Raw genomic sequence first — 7835 nt, 5'->3', positions numbered from 1 at the left:
TCTTTGTAATCATATCTTGTTCTTCTCTTTTATTTGTTATTTTTACTTCCAAGTTGGATCAAAATTCAAATTATGTGGTTGTGTTGAATGGATTTTTGGTATGTTTGTGATCTGTGGAGGATCTAATTGGTTGAAGGTTGATGTTGTTCTGATGGGGACTAGGGTGTTGATGTTATTTTCTTTGGAGATCTTATTGACTGGCTCTTGGATGGGCAAAATTGGTTGCATCATTATAACCTTGACCTTAGTCTTTTTGTAGGGCTCTTTTATCCTCCTTGGTGATGTTCCCTCTAAGGTTGTGCTTATTAATGCTTCCTTTATTTGGCCTTTGATTATTGCTTTAGGATGTGTTGTAATGTTTTGGGGCACTATTTGGAGCATATATCCTTTATAGTTTGCTGGTGGTTTCTTTTGATTTTTTCTATACTATTTTTACTTCTCTACATTTTGCAAGATCTTTTTTGCAGATATTAGGTGTTGATATATGATAGCTTAAAGTTGATTGGAGCTATAGGCTTTGAATTTTTGGGTCTTGGCTTCTTGCCAGTCTTTATTTTTCTTTTTGCTTGTAACTAGATTGGGATCTTTGACTATTAAGTTTTCTATAATTTTTGTATGTAACTCTTTAAGCAGTAGTGAGTTATTAATCCCTAGTAAAAATTTGTAATCCTTTTTATTGAATTAATACTTAAGCCCCTATCCGAGTTTTAACTTAAAAAAAAAACAACAACAACAACAACAAAAAAGATAGGTTCAAAAACAAACCACAAAAATTGGCGACTATTCAAATTATTAAGAAAGCTAAGAGTGATTTAAACATTTACTATTCTTATACTTTAGCAACTATTTCACAAGCACGAAAAAAAAAAAAAAACTATTTCACAAGCACGAGCTCTTATAACATTTTGAGCTGGTACCGATTAAGATTTTATTTGGGAGAATATTCTACTACTTTCTAAAATAATTTTTAGTATAAAAATTTTTTGAATCAAAAAATTTTATACGAAAAATCTGCTTTTAAAGAAGTAAATTTTTTTCCCAAATGAAGCTTGATTTGAAACCTAAGATATATATATATATATATATATATATATATATATATATATATTTCAAGTTAAACATCAAAGAACTTAAAATTTTTATAGAGATTAATACTTCTCAAAATATCATATATTATACAAATCTCAATATAAATTTAAAAATTTTAATGCTCATCTCGATATGTTTTATATCAAAATATTTTAAAACATTTTCCTCCACGAGAAAAACAGCCTCTTTCTTCTTGTCAAATCTTAAAAACGTAAATCCTAACATTGTATTTTTGGCGTTTGTTTTATTTTCTTTGGGTAGTATACAAATTCATTAATTGATATGACTTTTAGAAGTTTGCCTTTTCAATCCTAAATAACTTTTGTTTTTCTCGAACACTATGAAAGCAACAAGCCGTCTCAATTAATACTGCAGAAGTTATTTAGTTTTCGTGTTGCGTAAGTTGAAATATCATTCTGTCTGACGTTCGGTAGCTTTAATCAGAACACCATTTGATTTGTCTCACTTTTGTTACTTGTAACCATAGTCCTTTGGTGACTCGGATATGCCAGCAGCTTTGAAGTTTCTGTTTTTTTTTTTTTTCTTCAATTAATATCATTAATAATTTCTAATAAGTCTTTGTCATTGATATATTTAATCAACAAAACATAAATCTGAAGTAAAAATGGATGGAGATAACAGATTTCTTATTGGATTTATGTCTGCTTCCTTGAAGCCATTTGAGAGCACCTAAAACAGGTGCGTAGTTTTTGTACAGAAGAATAGATGTCTACAAATATTGTGAATCTTCATTAGAGAGTTACTGTAGGGCTAACGGCTCTTACAGAGATATAAAAAGTGTCATTTTGCCTGACATATAGCCACAATACTAAAGGTAAAAGAAAATATATATATATATAATACTTGGGCATTTATTCTTGATTCCTTGGAAAATTATTTTCTTTACATACAAAGTCGGTATCTATAGATATATACATGCAATCATTTGTCAGTCAAAATGTGTGAAGAAAGATGGTCCGGTGGTCAAGGAATCATAATTTAGCTCCCCTGGTTTTGCTTTCCTTTGCCTAAATTGATGCCCAAAATAACAAAAATTATGAGCAATTATCTTCATAAATGAAAAGACATCTAGTTGTAAGCCTAACAACCAAGTCAAAATGCACTCAACATCTATTCAAAGCTAAAACTAAGACTTTGTTTGGGACGTTTTTTATTGCTTAAAATAATAAAAAAGTAGTCTCAAACAAAGCTTAAATCGAGTTTTATGGTAAACAACAACCACGAAAATTTCATCAATGCAAAGCTAAGATTTCGTTTGGGACAATTTTTGACCGTTATTCTTTTGCTGCCTTCAAAAACAATTTGGAAAAAAAAAACTATTTTATAAAACAATAAAAGAATTATCCCAAACAAAACCTAAGTGTGAGTTAATACAGCTTTACCATACATTTAAAAGTAGACTAGTATTATGAGTTTAGCTTCTGACATCTATATCACAATAGAATCACCTAACGATTATTTCACTTAGCAAACATTCGAAGAGGAATGCATACAACTGCAAAGATATCCTTCAACAACTATATGCTACATTAAGTCTGGTATTATTCAATTCACGCCGACCATTTAAATGGAAAAGCTTTATTTTCAATAATTCTCAAGCGAATAAGGTTGATAACAATAAATTTAAAAAAAAAAAAAAAATTTTAAGGGTTTGATTACCAGATCTGGTCATCGATCATGGCTTCAGTTAAGCCAAATTTTTGCAGTTCCTCAACTGTGTGATGCCCAAGAAGGCTGTATCTATTACCATAACCCATAATGTATCTTAAGTCAGCTATTTCCATGCCACATAAATTTGCAATCTAAATCAGGAAGCACATGAAACAGCCAATGTCCAAGTTTATTTTTAATGATAAGCAAAATATTGAAAAAAAAATTCTAAATTGAATAACATTTAACACTCAAAGAAATATCATCATGAGCTGCATGGTTCCGCCTTTTGCTCTAACACCTAGTATCAATATTTGCTGATGCGTACGTTTAAAAAGTTTTAATAACAAATGAAAATAGGTAGAATGATAATATTTCAAAAAATAAATGACCAAACAGAACAAATTTTCCATTTTTTCAAATTGAGATACTTTTCCTTGATATAACAAGTAAGAAAATAATACATTATCAAGGTAAACTATGTGATCGTTCAAAGGGTATTAGCAAACCAATCAGTTTAAGTACGCTATAGATGTAAAATTTGAATAGGCAAGAATTTTATTAATCAGCAGATAATTCTGAGCCTACAGTCAACTCTCCTTCAAAGGCCGTCATAAATCTTGTAAATATTGCTGTCCAATTTGAGGCTAATACAACCTCCAAGTCTTTTTGCATCATTCATATGCTATTTACAAAATGAAATGGGTGCTTTCACTGGAATGTTAAAATCAGCGCAAGCTGGCAACATGATAATGACCTATTACAACATGGTTAAATCTAAGTTGAATTGTTCCATTTTGGTTGAAAGTGTCTCAATGAAACCAAGAGTTCACCACTTGTCAACATTCCATTTTTTCTTTATTTATTTATTTATTTTTCTTATTTTATTTTATTATATTTTATTTTTCAGTTACAACAGCTACCTTCATTATGGACGCATTCCACATATTCAATAGGCACGTACTTTTCTAGGCTAATTCTATAAGTCAACTATGGAAGTAACATTTTTTGCTGAATAAAATATTTGAATTCTTCCGTAGAAATGGAAGATTCCATGTCAGAAAACAGATTGAAAAATTGTTTAATCAAGCATCCTACTTTTCTTGACGCAAGAATAGATGTAAACTCGAATAATATGCAGTTGCACATTAAATTTGAAAACTTTACTCAATTCACAAATATGTATACTATGAGAATTTAATATGATATTAAATCATAGTGTTCAAGTTTTTCAGGATTTTTAGCCATTTATAGACTTCAGATAGATGTTCTATTGCATGAAGATGCTAGAAGCATCGGATGAGGAAGTACATGCTTTTCCATCATCTGACCACTGATAGAACACAAGAAAATTATGCCCTCCTAAACTGCAATAAATTTACAATTTTTTGTCTCAAAGCATGAGAGAGGTCTTTATGTCCTATGGTGGAAGGACTTCCATCCGATTTTGAGCGGTTTGGACACGAGAAGCATTGCATACAGCCAAACAATTAGCTTAGGCAGTATGGCATAGGATGACATAGTTGCTATGTTCGTTTGACAAAAGCCATTTTATTGCACATTTCATTCAAATTTTAAGGAAAAAAATATGTATGAAAACGATCCAGCCAATGAGCTTAAAATCAACAGCAAAAAAGATAGTTGCATGTGTTTACATGTTTCATTTTGGGATGTAAACTTGGTCAGTACTGAGGAACAACTATGGTAGAACCATCATCTGCTTTACCCAAAAAATAAAAAAATGAGGATGATTTCCTGTTATCCTCTATATTGTTAAATGTAGGAATTTACAAACCTCAGCATATTCTCTACTAACGAATAAAAATTCAAGTTGGATGAGACTGCCAAGAGGGGCATCACACATGCAAGGCAAGTAACTAAATCAGGAAGACGGTTAGGAAGTCAAAGTCAACTTATCCTAGCAACATTGTGCAAAAGGCTCAGAAGTTAGTATTTAGTATACATAACCTTAAACTGAATTGCAGAGATTATTTTCATGAATTTATCTCTTGACCACTTGATTGAAATCAGACATAATCTAATCAGTGTTTTTGCTCTAGGACTGTCCACTCACACGAATAATTAATAAAGGAAAAAAAATGTTTAGCTAGTAAACAAAAGTATAGCAACCTTTATAACCATATACATTCAGGTGGTTTAAGTTTACATGAGAATAATTGCTATTATGAGTTTTTATTTTTTTATTTTTTTGTTCCTTTTTAAGCTAAAATGATGCCTGCGCAAGTGCTTATCAATGAGGTCATTATAAAAAAGCATATGCTTCTCAACTTGAATTGTAGAATAGTTAAAAATATAAATTTTAGGAATAGATGAATAAATAACCACAAAATGTGTTATGTAAGAAAATGCATTTAAGAATTAAATATTATAATAGATGAATTATGAGAGGATTCATGGTTATAGTAAACGAAATATAAATGCAATGGGATAAGTTATGCTTGATTTTTAAGTAGCTTATGATCTTGCAATAGAGAAGGCATGCATAAGAAAAAGAAGTGGATCCACCAAATCATAAATAAGCTTCATTCTATTTAAAAAAGAAAAAAAAAAGACCTTGTTAGAGATTGAAGGATTATTCCATTAGATAATTTAAGCAAACAATATAGATTAGAAGGTCAATTTCTATGAAAGAAAGCACGAGCCAAATCACTCAAAGCCAACTTCATTCTCTAGATAGAAAGCTATGGCTGAGTTCATGACATGTATTTTATCGACATGGCTCTAGAACACAATGCTTCTATGAATGTTGAAGTCAGGTGAAATTCCTCATGACAAACATCAATTTTAAACTTCATCATATTATTTGTTACAACATAAACAGTTCAAGTTTCATGATGTGTCTTTGGAAAAATAATTAATAATATATTAGCAATATTGTTATATCTATTAGAAATGAACACCATGTTTTCCACTATGCTTATTGGCTTTCTCAGCTTCGTCATGAAATACATCCATGACTCATCAATTTTTAGTTAATTACTATAAATGTTATAGAATAAATTTGATTATTGGCATATTGTGCCGCTAGCACAAGCAATATACATCTATAAAATATATCTGGATATTTAACACTAGATGAAATGCACTTTTGAAGATTTGAATGCAAACACCTAAAAAGAATCAAATATACTTGAAACATTCTTCACGATCAAATTGAAGTTCAACAATTATCTTTAAATTTTTTTCTATATAGCATAATCAAATACGATGATAATTTCCAGAATGATGCTTGGAGAAACCCTCTTACATAGTTGATAGCTTTTCCAAGACACCATGAAATATTCTCATGAAACAAATTAATATTAGAGTCCCTCTTCACATTTGATATGATCATTTTTATCTTCATGTTATGATCGAACCCAATGACCTTATTCTTGATTATATGTATAATGAGCTATGGCTGAACTAGTTGAAAGCTTTCAAACATGTCTCAAACATTGTTCAAGATAATGTTTGAATTGTTGCAGTCCATGACCCCTAGCCTGAAATTTTGATGATGATAAATAATGTCAATTTGAATTATTTTATTATTCATTGAATATTTTGAATTTTTCTCTTGTCTGTGAGTACTAACATTTCAGGGAGATCACATATTACTCAAGACAATAATAAGACTCAAGACTAGGTAGAGTAGGATATGAAGTTTGTAACTCTGTAATTTTCATTTATTTTGTATTTTTTCTTTTCTTGAGTCTGCCCACAAAGTGTATGCAAACTAAGCAACCATGCACAAACACAGGGGGAGAGTTTGTTTTTAAAATAAGAAAATTTTTTTATCTGTAGATTGTACTATACGATTTTAAATCGTACTATACAACCTGCTATGGCTCAACGGCTATATGTGAACAAATAGTACTGTACGATACATATCGTACTGTATGATGTGTTTCTAATTAAAAATCCTAGCTGCCAGATTAATTTAAGTAAGTTCTAAACGGTAAATTTTTAATTGATCGTACTGTATGATCCAATCGTACTGTACGATAATTTGAATACTTACTTAAATTAACCCCCGTGATTAGTCAGTAAATCAAAGATTAATTTCTGATTGGTTATCGTACTGTACAACATGGTTTGTACTGTACGATCAATCGAGGTTGTTTTCAATCGTCCCGAACATCGTACCAGAGGATCCCTTGATTTTTTAACTAATTGTACTAAATGAAGTGAAAAATTGTACCAGACGATATGAAGCTTTTAACATATCGTACTGTACGAAGTAGATCATATCAGACGATGAACAGAGACGAGTTTTCATCATCCCAGCGTTCATCCTGTACGAACAGAAGAAAAATAACATATCGTACTGAACGATGTTGTATCATACTGTACGATGTTGTTTAGAAAAATTGCCTGTTTGTACTCCTTTGTACTAGGACGAAGGCTATTTTGAACTGATCGTACTGTACGATCTTGGATCGTACTATACGAACATAAACAACTAAATTGAAATTTTAGGATTTCTTGGAGCGTGATTTATATATGAATCTTTTCTCTTTTGAAAAAAAATTATGAGAGAGGAATGTGACAAGAAGGGGACTTCTTGAGAGAGAGCTACTTGAGAAGATTTTGGGTCTGTGAGAGGAAGGAGAATGTGAGTTTGGGATGGAGGAATGTGAGGGAGATCACACGGTTTCTCTTAGCCTACTACACGCTTGCTCCTCCTGTGGCTCGAGAACTTGTGGGAAGCTTTCTTAGGGGAGAGATCCTTCAAGGTCTGTGTTCTCTAAGGTACTCTACCTTCTCCAAAAACGAGGAGGTTCGCTACCGTCACCGGGAGGGTGACATAGTATTTGGTACTCCGCCATGCCAGGTAAGTGAAAGTGGAGGTTTGTAAAGGCTTCTCCGGCTTGCTGTGGGGGCAAAAGGAGAATTACTTATGAGTAGTAAAATTACTGAAGTGGAGGACTCTGGGGAGTGGACTTAGGTCAAGTGACCGAACCACTATAAATCTTCTGGTGTGATTTTTCTGTTTACTACACCTTATTTATGTTTTACATTTTACGTTTTTTATAACTTCTTGGTGAAAATCATGCTTTAGTTTTTTGTTGTGT

General features: G+C 31.4%; 1 long non-coding RNA gene across 1 annotated transcript; it reads right to left on the bottom strand.

The window, feature by feature from the left end:
* Window positions 1-1721: 1721 nt before the first annotated feature.
* Window positions 1722-7523, bottom strand: LOC110097639. The gene is made up of 2 exons (XR_002303219.2): window positions 2770-7523; window positions 1722-2117 (listed from the first exon to the last, which is right to left on the bottom strand). It is a non-coding gene; the product is annotated as an uncharacterized LOC110097639 (long non-coding RNA).
* Between the last annotated feature and the right edge of the window lie 312 nt (window positions 7524-7835).

Source organism: Dendrobium catenatum, unplaced genomic scaffold (genome assembly GCF_001605985.2).
Source record: "Dendrobium catenatum unplaced genomic scaffold, ASM160598v2 fragScaff_scaffold_249, whole genome shotgun sequence".
Classification (NCBI taxonomy): domain Eukaryota; kingdom Viridiplantae; phylum Streptophyta; class Magnoliopsida; order Asparagales; family Orchidaceae; genus Dendrobium; species Dendrobium catenatum.
This window is presented reverse-complemented; position numbering and strand designations above follow the sequence as displayed.